The sequence below is a fragment of the Vicugna pacos genome, chromosome 28, assembly GCF_048564905.1.
Source record: "Vicugna pacos chromosome 28, VicPac4, whole genome shotgun sequence".
NCBI classification, from domain to species: Eukaryota; Metazoa; Chordata; class Mammalia; order Artiodactyla; family Camelidae; genus Vicugna; species Vicugna pacos.
This window is the reverse complement of record NC_133014.1, coordinates 3,375,029-3,387,768: the sequence shown is the minus strand read 5'-3', so window position 1 is coordinate 3,387,768 and position 12,740 is coordinate 3,375,029. Positions and strand designations below refer to the sequence as shown.

The 12,740-nt window shown below is 49.1% G+C and overlaps 1 protein-coding gene across 1 annotated transcript in view; it reads left to right on the top strand.

The window, feature by feature from the left end:
- Positions 1 to 12,740, top strand: part of NCK2 (NCK adaptor protein 2) — a 70,357-nt gene that overhangs the window by 33,919 nt on the left and 23,698 nt on the right. Inside the window, exon 2 of the mRNA XM_072951221.1 lies at positions 2,759 to 2,925. The gene's annotated coding sequence lies outside the window, so the exon portion shown is untranslated. The remainder of the gene's footprint in view (positions 1 to 2,758; positions 2,926 to 12,740) is intronic.

Sequence of the window (12,740 nt, the reverse complement as noted above, 5' to 3'; positions counted from 1 at the left end):
GTTCTCTGTAAGATACGTATTTATAACTATTGGCCTTTCTTTTTTCCAAATGGGAAAGTGTAATGCATTCCACTCCCTTTTCCTTCCACATTTTGTGGTTTTGTGGAGCCCCTTTCTGGGGTACTGTTGTATCTGTGCGAGCATCACTGCTACTCAGGAATGGGGGGACATCGAGCTGAATGGTTACCCGTCAGAAATGAAGCAGGAAAACACACAGTGAGGTGATTTTTCACGGTTTCTTAGAAGCAGATGCATTCTGTAGGAGGCATCTCCGTTACCAGTAATTTAAAGATTTAAAAAAAAAAAGCAACCTGAGCAACAACCAGCAACAGAATCCTTCCCAGCCTTTTGCTCCAGAGCTTAGATGTTTTACCTCTGGGGCTTTTCCCAGACGCCAGAGGCCACAGGCTCTTCCCTGTCCATCCATCACCCTCATCTAATTGCTGTAAAATTCCTGTCTTCCACCCTCATGTCTAGAGTCCTGCAGCTGACCCCCCGCCCCCGGCAAGACTGGGAGAGCCCCAGGTTGGGCTCGGACTTTTCAAAACTCAGTTGAGAAAAAGAAATCCTCAGTGTTGCAGAGAATTCCGATAATCCCTTGGATTTTGCAGTGGTGAAGTTTTGTATCATTCGGGGTCCAAATCCACGTGGAGGAAGAGATGCCTTTGGTGTTCGTGTTAGTCCCTTCTGCTCCTTCCTCCTCCCCTTTTATTTTTTCAGGGATGTGTCTAGCACTAGTGGAGAAATATCTTTATAAAGAAAAGTACACCCAGTTCCCTGTGTCCCCAGCGGGCTGTCAGTGTCCCTGAGGGATGACGGCCCCCACTGTCCCCGTGACCTTGCACCTGAGAGTGTTTGTAGTCGGGGGTGGTTTTCTGCACAAAAGCGTATGCTTTCTGATCAGTTAGATCCTGGTTGTAGTTAAGCGCTGATTTGAAACACTGTCCCTAACAGCGGGTTTGAATAAACTAAAAACCCCCGTTAAACCCTGCGGTGGGCAGACATCATGCAAACCCAGCAGGAGACAGGCTTCAATCACTGCTCATTCCTGTGTAAGATGTGAGCCCCGTGCACAGACGCTTTGTCGGAAAAATGCTTTTCTCAAGGGAAACACTGCCACCTCCCTTTCTCACACATGAATCTCTTGGACCCTGCAGCAGGGTCTCAGCTCCGATCCATCCAGCTTTCCCGCCTGGCCCACCGCCGCGTATCAGAGGACGGGCTTCCAGACCCCAGCCACCGTGCCCCTGTCCCGGGCGGGTGGATTGGTTCTCCAGCTCCTGGTGCGGTGGGTTTAGAGTTTTGAAGGCCTGTGTTCCTCACTCTCAAGCCTCTTAAGGAGAACCTTTAACCTCTCTGAGAACGTTAAGCCATGTGTCAAGTGGGTATAATTAACATCCCCGTGGAGGGCACGGTGCATGTGGAGGGAGGCCCCAGGCCCGGCCGCCCAGATGGCCCCTCGCACGCGTGCACCAGCCTGGGGAGAGCCGACTCCAGGCACGTTCACTTTTCAATGAAAATTTTAAAAGTATGGCTTAAGTCCAGAAGAACCCCTGAAAACCCTAGCACAGGGGTGGTGTTTGAGGGCCAGGCTGCATTGAGTCGGCGGCTTTCTCCCATAAGTGGTGTGTGTGAGGCCAGCGGTGAGGACTCGGAATCCTCGGTCAGGACCTGAGTTCAGACACCGAAACGCCTGTTTCTGGAGAAACTGCCATCAAGTTATTGTAAACGCGTGGCCGGGGTGGGGGGGGCGCCGTCGTCCTGGGGGACGTCTGACATGCTGTCCACACCCAGTGTTCCCAGCGTGTTTGCCCATCGCCCTGTCCTTGTGTTAAATTGTACATTTAAACAAAAATCATGCTCTAAAATAATGCCAGAGAATGCATAAAGCAGAATTCATTTTCTAATCAAAATTTATGAACTTGCCTTATAACATTTTCATGACAGCCCTACTGGAATTAGCTGCTTCTGTTTGACTGAAATAGAATTCGGCTTTTCTGCGGAGTGCTTCACGTTTCGGGTCATTGCCATGGTACGGGTGAATTAACAGAGTGCACTGTCAGGGCAGACCCCTTCTGGGTTTGAAGCGTAATTAAAGGCGTCGGTGAACTCACTTGGAGTCCACGGAGCTTCCAGGTCCCCTCAGATGTTAGGCAAGGACTGAAAATAGCAACCCAGGTGTTGGGGCGGTGGGGTGACAGCAGACTCCACGGCCGGGAGGGAGGGGTGGGGGTCATGCGGTCAGGCTTCTTGTCCTGACTTCTTGTGGTTTCAGGATGCTATCCTCAGATGCCAGCGGGGATGTTTGAGCACTGAGGTCTGGGTCCGGCAGGTGGCCCCCTCTGTGAACAGCCAGTGCAGGAGACGGGGCCTCTGACAATATCCACGCTCTGTGATTCTTCTCCCAGACTGGCTTCCTGAGTTCCCACTTGGCAACCTCTGTTTTGATTTTGGCAGCCTTTGAGGGCGTGGGAGGGGCTGGAAGAGACCTGGAAACTTAGGTCCCTTGGTTATGGCGGGGGTCCCCACCCTGCCTGTCCCTTCCCTCCGTGGCGTGTGTGGCCTCTCCCCCCGAGCTGATGCGGGGGAGGAGCTTGGAGCCGGGGGAAAGCGTGTTCTGTTTGGGTCGAGGTCAGTAAGTATTTTTTCTGTAGTCTGTTACAAATACTGGTTTGAAACAAAAAGAATGATCAGTTAGTTCTCAAGCAGTTACTTAAGCAAGCAGTCTTCATCTACAGATATTTCTGTTTCTTTTCAGATTTCGTCTGCTCCTTTTTTTATCAGTGATTTCCCAGAACCTGATTCCCTGCTGAGGTTTGAGTTGGGTTTGAGACCTCGGAGAATTCCTGCAGCTTCGTAACTCCAGGGCTGTGGTCCCTAAGAATTCACCTGCATTTTGTGTGTCTCTTGTTACTGAGGTCAAAGGTGAGTGTGCGTTTCTGCTGAAAACAGGTGGGAGGGGGGCTGCTTTTGCCTCAAATGCCCGATTTGCGTAGAAAGTAGGTTTTACATTAGTGAAACAGCAGGATACGGGGCTCTGATTTGTGGAGGCTCATGAAATACAAATTTCCAAGGGATCTGGTTCAAACGTTAGATTCCTGCTTTGTCCCGTGATGGCCTTGGGGCGCCTCCACCTGTGAAACGCCCCAGCCTCAGCTCTTGGGCCGGACAGGTCATCTTGGGTCTGTAGGAGCTGGGTTTCCTGTGTGCTGCGCTGGGGGGGTCCAGGGTTCATGGGAACCATCTTCAGGGTGAGTCCCATCTCGTGAAGGCTTCATTCCAACTTGGATGCTGGGAAGATAAGTCTGCAGCAAAACACGCAGACAGATAAGGATTCCAAGGACGGGTTTATCTCTATGAGACATGTGCCCGTGTGTGTTAAAATAAAATCGTATCTGTAATACAGTGTATGGATTGAGACCCAGGACTCCGGTAATAACAGATTCTGGACAAAAGACGGTCTCTAGAGGAGACATTTCTTAGCCCTAACAAATGGTTTGGGACATCTGATTTAGGTGTTAAGAGACGCTGTGTGGTGGTCCTGTCCATTGGGGTCCCGGCCCCGGCTGGGCAGTAGGCGTGATTTAACAGGAGGTCCAGTTTCACCTGCAGAGCGTTGTTCCTATAACTGTAGGAATAACACCCCATTTGTGAGCATTTCTTCAGAATCTCATTTTGCTTCTGTTATTCACAAATTGTGTTAAACTAGCCTTGAGCCTGTAACTTTGAACTATAAAAATCGCTTGGTTTGATTGCTGTGAGTTTATTAGTTTAATATAAATTAGGATTTTCTTTCATTTGGTCGAAAACTTCTGCTAAAATTTTTGTAATCAGTTTTTCCTCCTTGACCTTTTTTTTTTTTTTTTTGGAACCACCTCCTTGATTTCAGTTCTGTTCCCCTCTGATGCGTGGTCAGCAGAACTTCGTGGAACCGATGTGCAGTGGTTCATGAGGGTAACATTATGAATTCTCCTTTGTGATTTCTTTGACGGAAACGACACCCGCTCACACTTGTTTGGGGGCGTCTGTTACAATTTCTGCGTCTGGGTCCTGGTTTGGAGTCAGAGCTTGGATCTCATCCCTGCCAGCTGATGCAAGCTCTCCTTCTTTCTGTGTCCCCATAAACGACCCTGAGCTGTGCCCTCCCCCAGGACGGTGCTGGTTCTCACTGGTTTCACAACCCTCCGGCCGCTTCCAGGTTTCTCTCCCAGACCTTATGTGATCCAAGCGCCATTGGGTGTCTCACGTCCAATGCTGGGAGCTTTCCCGTACATAAAAAAACATCTTAAGCATCACCACTCAATATTTTTAATAGTCATTGAAGTGGAACCTTTTAAAACTAGGTCATTTATAAAGGCAGTCACCTATCAGTCAGTTTGTCAGATTTCATGGGAACGTAAGCTAGAAATTAGTGCAGGTCCTCAAATCTGGTCGTCAGAATTCTTGAATGATTCATCCGTGACAGAGTCTGACACGAATTCATTAGAAGGTCCTGGTCATAGGTGACATGAGCAGACTCTGAGTGACGGTCTGGGTCCTCTTCCAGAAAGTGGTGAGACAGAGGAAGTCGAGTGTTTAATCAGGGCAGTGTATTCTGCACAAGCGCCCAGTGAAAGCACAAGCGTGAGCTGATGCCTGGGTACCACTGGGTGGACAGTCAAATGTAGATTATCATCAAAGTATCCTTATAAGAAACGTTTATATGCATATAATTTTAAAGAATTACTTTGATAAGTTTTGGGGGCCACACCAAAACCCTAGTTTACTTACTAAAAATTATTTCCTTGGTTTTGAACAATGTGCAGCAGGAAACTCACTAGATCTGCCCATTTGTGTAATAAATGTTGACTGTGAGTAGCTGGATTCTAGGCTGTTTTTCCTGTGCAGGGACTGTTTTAGCAGCTGCAAAAATAGACAAGATACGGTTCCAGGCTCTCTCTCTCGTGGCCTGGGGAATGGGGCATGCCCCTGACCGCTCAGGGCTGTGGTCACTGCTGTCCTCGGGTTCATCAGTGGCAAGTCTCGGGTGCCCGAGGCAGGGTAACCTGAGTGAGTGCTAACGCGGGGGGATGTGGGCAGGGGGTAACGGGCCCCCCGCACAGGGGGTTCGCTGGTCTCCACATCAGGTAAGCAGTCATGGCAGGGGCAGCAGCGAGTCTGTTGGGTCAGTGGGCCTGATGTGCCCGCAGGGGACGGGATGGCTTGGTCCTTCCATCCCTGGTCCTGTCCTAGGAGGACAAAGGCAGTGCCGACCTGGTAAAGTGCTAAGCGGGGACCCAGCCCTGGAAGCATTTCCCGGGTCCCAGGCACCCCATGCAGGCGCTGCCTCAGCGAGCCTACAGCTGGGGCTGAGCCAAGGGGAGCAGTCCTGGGGTGTCCGAGCTGCCTCTTAGAGGGACCCGAGGGGTCCCTGAGCCCCTGTGTGTGGGGACTGCATTTCCCTGTCCTTATTCTCGTCTTCCCAGGAGCTCCCCCCACGTGGAAGTTCAGGAGCCAAGTCTTCGGAACTCCCTGGCCTTGACCCTGCCTGCGTTGGGGGGTGCGGAGACCACAGGAGGAGGATGGAGGCAAAGCCCCCCTTTTCCAATGGAATTAACAACATGTAGCCAGCACCTAATTCTCCCTGGGCAATTGAGCGCGGACTGCGATTCCGCGTTGTTAGGGGCTGGCTGGTGTTTACCGGGGATGGAGGTGTACGTTTGGAAGTGTTCGCTCCTCCTCTCTGCTTTGGAGGAGTCTGAGAAGGATTGGTACTAATTCTTCCTTGTTTGATCGAATTCACCGGTGAAGCCACGTGGTCCTGGACTTTTGTTTATTGGGGGCATTCAGATTATTGGGTCAGGCTCCTAACTAACAATTAGTGTGTTCCGATTTCTTACTTCTTTGTTACTCAGTCTTGATAGGTTTCATGTTTCTAGGGATTTATCCACTTAGAGGGTGTCCAGTTTTTGGTGTGTAATTGTTCATGGTAGTCCCTTTCAGCCTTCCGGTGTCTGTGGTAGCAGATGTAATGTCGCCTCCTCCTCCTCCTCTTCCTCCTCCTCCTCCTCTTCCTCCTCCTCTTCCTCCTCTTCCTCCTCCTCCTCCTCCTCCTCTTCCTCCTCCTCTTCCTCCTCCTCCTCTTCCTGCTTCTTCTCCTCCTCCTTCCTGATTTTCTTTGAGTCCCTTCTTTCCTAGGTGAGTCTAGCTAAAGGTTTGTCTGTCTTCTTTATCTTTTCAGAAAAACAGCTTTGTTTTATTGATCTTTTCTATTATCTTTTTAGTCTCTGTTTAGTTGATTTCTGCCCTGATTTCTGTCCTTCCTTCTACGGACTTTGGGCCTCACTTGTCCTTCTTTTCCTAGTTCCTTGAGGTGTGAAGTTAGGCTGTTTACTTGGGATCTTTGTTTCTCCTTAACGTGGATTCTTATCACTCTGAACTTTCCTCTTAAAACTGCTTTTGCTGCATCCCCTGAGTTTTGGCCTGTTGTTTCCATTTGTCTCAAGAAACTTTTTTTATTAAAGTGTGGTTGATACACAATATTATATTAGTTTCAGGTGTACAACGTAGTGATTTGATATTTTTATACATTATACTCCTTTTGAAGATATTACGGAGTAATGGCTGCTGTTCCCCTGTGCTGTACAACAGAGCCTGGTTGCTTGTATATTTTATACATAATAGTTTGTATCTCTTAATGTCCCATGGTATTTTTTTATTTCTCTTTTGATTTCTTTCCTGACCCATTGCTTGCTCAGTAATATGCTATTTAATCTCCACGTATTTGTAACATTTTCCAGTTTTCTTTACGTAGTTGATTTCTGACCTTACACCATTGCAGTGGGAGAAGATGCTCGATACGATTTCAGTCTTCTTAAATTTATTAAGATGTGTTTGTGGCCTAACTAATGACATATGCTGGAGAATGTTCCATGTGTGCTTGAGAAAGATACGTATTCTGCTGCCGTTGGATGGAATGTTTTGTCAATGTCTGTTAAGTCCATCTGGCCTCGTGTGTAGCTTAAGTACAAAATTCCTTATTGATTTTCTGTCTGGATGATCAATCCATTGTTGAAAGTGGTGTATTGAAGTCCCCTACTATTATTGTATTGCTGTCTGTTTCTCCCTTTAGGTCTGTTAATAGTCGCTTTTTATATTTAGGTGCTCCTATGTTGGGTGTATAAATATTTACAGATACTATTTCTTCTTGTTGGATTGACTCCTTTGTCATTATATAATCACCTCTTTTGTCTCTCATTACAGTCTTTGACTTAAAATCTGTTATGTCTGATATAAGAGTAGCTACCCCTGCTTTCTTTCAGTTTTCCTTTGTGCAGACTTTCTTTTTTTTTTTTTAATTGAAGTATAGTCAGTTACAGTCTGTCAATTTCTGGTGTAAAGCATAATGTCCCAGTCATACATATGTATACACATATTCATTTCATAGTCTTTTTCATTTAAAATTGTTACAAGATATTGAATACAGTTCCCTGTGCTATACAGTAGACAAAAGAAATTTGTTTTTTTTAATCTGTTTTTATATATTGCAGCTAATATTTGCAAATCTCAAACTCCTAAACTTATCCCCTCCCACCTCCTTTCCCCAGTAACCATAAGGTTGTTTACTATGTCCATGAGTCTGTTTCTGTTTTGTAGATGAGTTTATGAGTGTATTTTTTCTTTTTTAAGATTCCACATATAAGTGATATCATATGGTATTTTTCTTTCTCTTCCTGGCTTACTTCATTTAGAATAACGATCTCCAGGTCCATCCGTGTTGCTGCAAATGGCATTATTTCATTCTTTTTTATGGCTGAGTAGTATTCCATTGTATAAATATACCACAGCTTTATCCAGTCATCTGTCGATGGACACTTGGGTTACTTCCATGTCTTGGCTGTTGTAAATAGTGCTGCTGTGAACACTGGGGTGCAAGTAACACTTTTTCTATATCCCAGATACCAATCCTTTGACATTAGACATACCGGTTTCTTTAGTAGTATGTTTTATCATATTTCAATCTAGGAAGGTTGATAATTCCCACCTGAGAATCCAGACTCTTTAATGAGAACAGAGTCCTTTCCTGGGCCAGCAGTGGGTACCACTGTTTATAAATGTTAATGCTCTCCTATCAGGGGGAGTCTTACATTCTCAGAGCTCTGCTGAAAGGCTTATACGTATTCTGTTTCAGTGCCCAACAACATTTTTTTCAATGTAGGGGCTGATAAAGATAAAGTCACATATTTTAAATGCTGGAATTGTATTAACAGTACTGGAATTATTTTGGCCAGGCATGTAGTCTTGTCATATGGTGCCTTCTCAGGAGTTTAATGAGCTTTGCTCAACTTTTATCTTTCATTTTCTGTTGCCAGAAAGAGTTGGGAGATTCACTCTTTCTGATTGATCTGTTATTTCATGAATATTTATTCCTATTCCGTGTACTTTCACCCTTTTACTTAAAGTGCCTGAATGACATGGAAGTTAAATTTTTAATTGGGATTTTTCCATGGCTTCCATCACGAGTGAAGACCCCTTATCATGTCTGATAACAAGGACAGTATCAAAAGGTGAGACGGTTCTGCATGGAGTTCCTTAAATGTGGGTCCAGCTGCAAATCGGGACCTGGGCATGGGACGCAGTATCTCAGGGTCTTGTCCTCATGCGAGGACCCTGGTGGCCAAGGCCGCCCCAGCTACAGACACAGAGCATCCGTTCACTCCTTCGAGCACCACCTGGGAACACCCACGCTCAGGCCCTTCTCTGTGCGCCATGTGCCGGGAGGCAGGGTCCTTGTCCGCAGGGAATCACATCCAGCGGGAAAACAGATGATAAAAATATGTGTGAGGGGTCAGTAAGAGCCCTGGAGGGGAGCATGGAGGGCGGGATCGGGGACGGATGGGGCTTGGTGGAGACTTGAGTTTAAGGGGGGGAGAGGGGAGCAAGGCAGAACCTCTGGACCGAGGCCCGAACAAAGTCAGGGACCAGACGGTGAAGCAGAGGCCGGAGGCCAGAGCCCTCCTGGCGGTTCTGAGCAGCGGCTTTGGGACTATCTAGTCGAATGAGAACATCGTAATATATAATATTATATAATGACAGTGTCATAAGCCAATCGAATAACAATGTAAGCGTTTCTGAATCCCTGTAAAAGCTGCACTCAAGTCCAGTGAGACCTGCCGTTTGGTGTCGCGTGGACGTAGGTGTGTGTGGGGCCAGGGTGTCTAACGTTGGTCAAGCACAGACCAGATGCCGGGTGCTTCCTTTGATTGTCTGGTTTCATATCCTCACAAAACGAAAACAGAGGTCAGAGGTTAAGCGACTTCCCCCAGCGTCACCCACCTGGTGGGAGCGGAGCCTAGACCCTCATTCCGGCTCCCTGGCCCCTGGGGAACGTTCTCGGGCATGGCTCTCCTCCAGGTCCACGGAGGAGACCTGCACGGCTTCAAAGACAGAGACTTCACGGGCCACTGGGACGACATCCAGCAGAAATTTAAAAACCTCATAAAAAGAGCTTCTCGAGAATAACCCGTGGAACCAAGGTCACCCGGGTCTCAGTGACCCCGAAGCCTCTGGCCTTAACCGTTCAGCCACGCTTAGCAGGAGCTGCTGCGGGAAATGGCAGTCTGCTCGGGGTGACAGCCGTACAGGGTGACAGCCGCACAGACAGGCCTGCCCCCCATGAGCCCCCAGAGGAAGAGTCCGGAGGAACTGAGCTCCTCCACCCTGTGTTTTTGCTTTTTAAATTATTTCCTGGGGGAGGGGATTAGGTTTATTTCTTTACTTACTTATGTATTTATTTATTTACTTACTTATTTAATGGAGGGACCGGACACTGAACCCAGGACCTCGTGCGTGCTGGGCGTGTGCTGTGCCACTGAGCTGCACCTCCCGGCTTTGACCCTGTGTTTTGAACTCTGGAGACCTGAACCCTTCCACCTCGTCTGGCCTTCCCTTGCCCTTCCTCAAATAAAACACTGCACGACCACATGGCCCTTCCCCGATCATACCGGGAACACCGGGAGCTACTTCCGTTCCCCCAGGTGACGTCACAGGCCAGTTCCCCCAGGTGAAACTGGGATGCGGTCTCTGTGGGTGGGCGTCTCCCGTACCCTCGAGATTTCTTTTTTCAGCCTGGCTGCAGCATCCTGCCACCCGGGACGCTGCCAGGTAGGAGAGGATTCTTACCTGGTAAAGCTCAGGCTCTGTGATCAGACCGTTCTCGTGGGTTCAAATCCCCGCTCAGGCATTTTGTAGCCTGGATGAGAATATTTAGTATCTGTGAACCCCGGTTCCCACATTCATTACACGTATCTGTAGACCCTCTGGATTTCAGAGGGCGACTGTCAGCCTCTGAGGAGCTGACGCCTGGGAAACAGCCCCATGAGATGGACGCTGGCAGCTCTTCCTGTGACCTTGGGCGGCTCACCACTCAAGACACTGCCTGTGCCCGCACCTCCTCATTCATGGAGGAGGCTGCACCTGCTCGGCTGTTCGTTTTCTCCTGACATCCAGGATAGTTTTGTGCCTCAGGGAAGTGCTGAGACCCTGACTCTCGTCACAACTTAATTAACTTGCCGAGACTTGGAACAGCCCCTGGATTCCATATTGTGTCCTGCTTAAGGTGGACACCTGTTCCCTGTCATTAGTGATACTGCCTGGAAAAAGCTGCCAACGGGACTTCCTCTCCCCCCGCCCCGGTCGCCGCTGGTTCCTGCCAGCTCCCGTCAGATCAGTTGGCATCTGGCAAGCCTTTCATGTGCAGCACAACGTGAAACTGTAATGAAGAATTTATAAGGTGTTTTAGCTGCTTCTGAGACGGTCGCCTTGAGTAGGTCTCCTTGATGCAGAGGTGCCGTTCGAAGTGTTTGCCCACAGAGGAGAACGCCACAGCGAGTGGGGGAAGTCGAAGGACGCGCTCCTTCTTGGGACTGACCTTGGCTTTCCAGCCTTTCACCGCGTTGGTTTTTGGTGGCTCCTGGAGCAAGTGGCCATCAACTCAGTGGCTTAAAACAGCCCAAGTTGATTCTCTTACACGTCCGGGGGGCAGGAGCCCCACCTGGGTCTCATGGGGCTGAATCAAGATGTGGGCAAGGCTGAGTATCTCCAGGGGAGAAGCCGTTCCTTGCCTCCTCTGGAGTCCTGGTGCCCTCGTCCACCCTCACCTGCAGCAGCATCGCCCCCCCCCAGGTCCCTCTGACTCTCTGCCTCCTTCCCTGCTCACACGGGGCTCTGTGACCACACTGCGTCCACGCAGGCAACACAGGGTCCTCTCTCAGGATGGGCCAATCAGTAACTTAACTCCCCTAAACTCCCCCACGTAACCCCACGTAGCCACAGGTTGTAGGAAGGAGGATGTGGGCATCTTTGGGGGTCCAGGCTATTATTCCTCCTACTGCATCTTTGAGCGAGTTTCCATAATAATTGGTTAACTGCACTTACGCTGTGAGATATTACAGAGAAAATTCCTTAAGACCCATATTGAAAGTAGGTCATGTTATTGGAGTAATTCAGACTGTGTGTTGAAAATCAAGGTAAGGTGACTTTTTTTGTTTTCCCACGTAGTCAGTTTCTTCTCTTACCTGGTTACCCCTTAAACCAGTCATTTGCTCACAGACATGTATTTTAGTATGTGTGTAGCCACACGTGCACACAGGTATTTTTCTGAAATTCCGAGTCAATATCCTAGAGGTAAAATGTTACCCTTGTTTTGTCTGTCTGACCATCTCTCTCTATTTTGAATTGAAATTAGTCCACCATATTCCATCCAGATGAGATTTATGTCACACCGTGGGACTGGCAGCTTTTTAAAGCTGCGTGACCCTGTCCTTCTCGGTGGCAGCTGGATCGGTCAGTCCAGAGGAGGGGGAATGAGGTGGCTATATACTACCCTGGAGTCATCAGTCCACCTCTCCTTGAACTTCCTATTAAACAGGTTGGCTGAAGGCTCAGCAGCCTCTGCGGGCACAGAGCAGGGCCTCCTGGACAGTAAATGGGCGAACAGGTAACCTCCAGTGATGCTCTTGAAAGTCCAGCTGCAGGTTGTGCCCTAGTGACCTCTGGGGAGGAGACCTGGGACAGTGATGCTTAGACAAGGAGGGGAGGGGAGGGTTCTCTGCAGAGGCTCTTCTATGCCTGGGTCTGCGTGGTCACCAGGGAACCCTGGTGCCCTGGAAGGGTGCTGCATTGGAGGGGCTTCCTAGATCCTGACAGGAGGCAGGGAGGGCCCCTGAACGAGCCCACCTGGCGCTTCCCAAGCGCTCTGCAGCACACGGAGGCTTTCGGGGCGACCGGAGTTCCCGTTCTTGGTCTCTCCCGTGCCGGGTAGTGTGCTCAGCTTTCTTCACAAGCTCCCAAGTGACGTGCCCTGCTCGCTCCCCCAGGTGACGGAAGGGCAGCTGGGCTGAGGTGCACAGCAGGACTGCCACCCACGTGTGTATGACGCGAGACCCCGCCGTCCTCAACACCGTGCTCTCCGCTCTCCACGGTATCTCGTGGGGCGAGGCAGGTCTCGCTGTTCCCATTTTACAGAATAAGCTGAGGCCAAGGTGGACACACTGAATCCCAGATTCAACTCCCGGTTTCTGTTGACAGTTATGACCAAGTGGTTCGATGTGGTCCCCAGCACTTGTTGGCAAGGATCTGTGACCATTTTTGGGTGTCACGGGAACACTGACGATTGTGAGGAGCACGTAACCCAGCCATAAGCCAGCAAGATGCAGTGAACAGAATCCTTTTTAGAAAGAGAGTCCCAGAATAGCACTGAT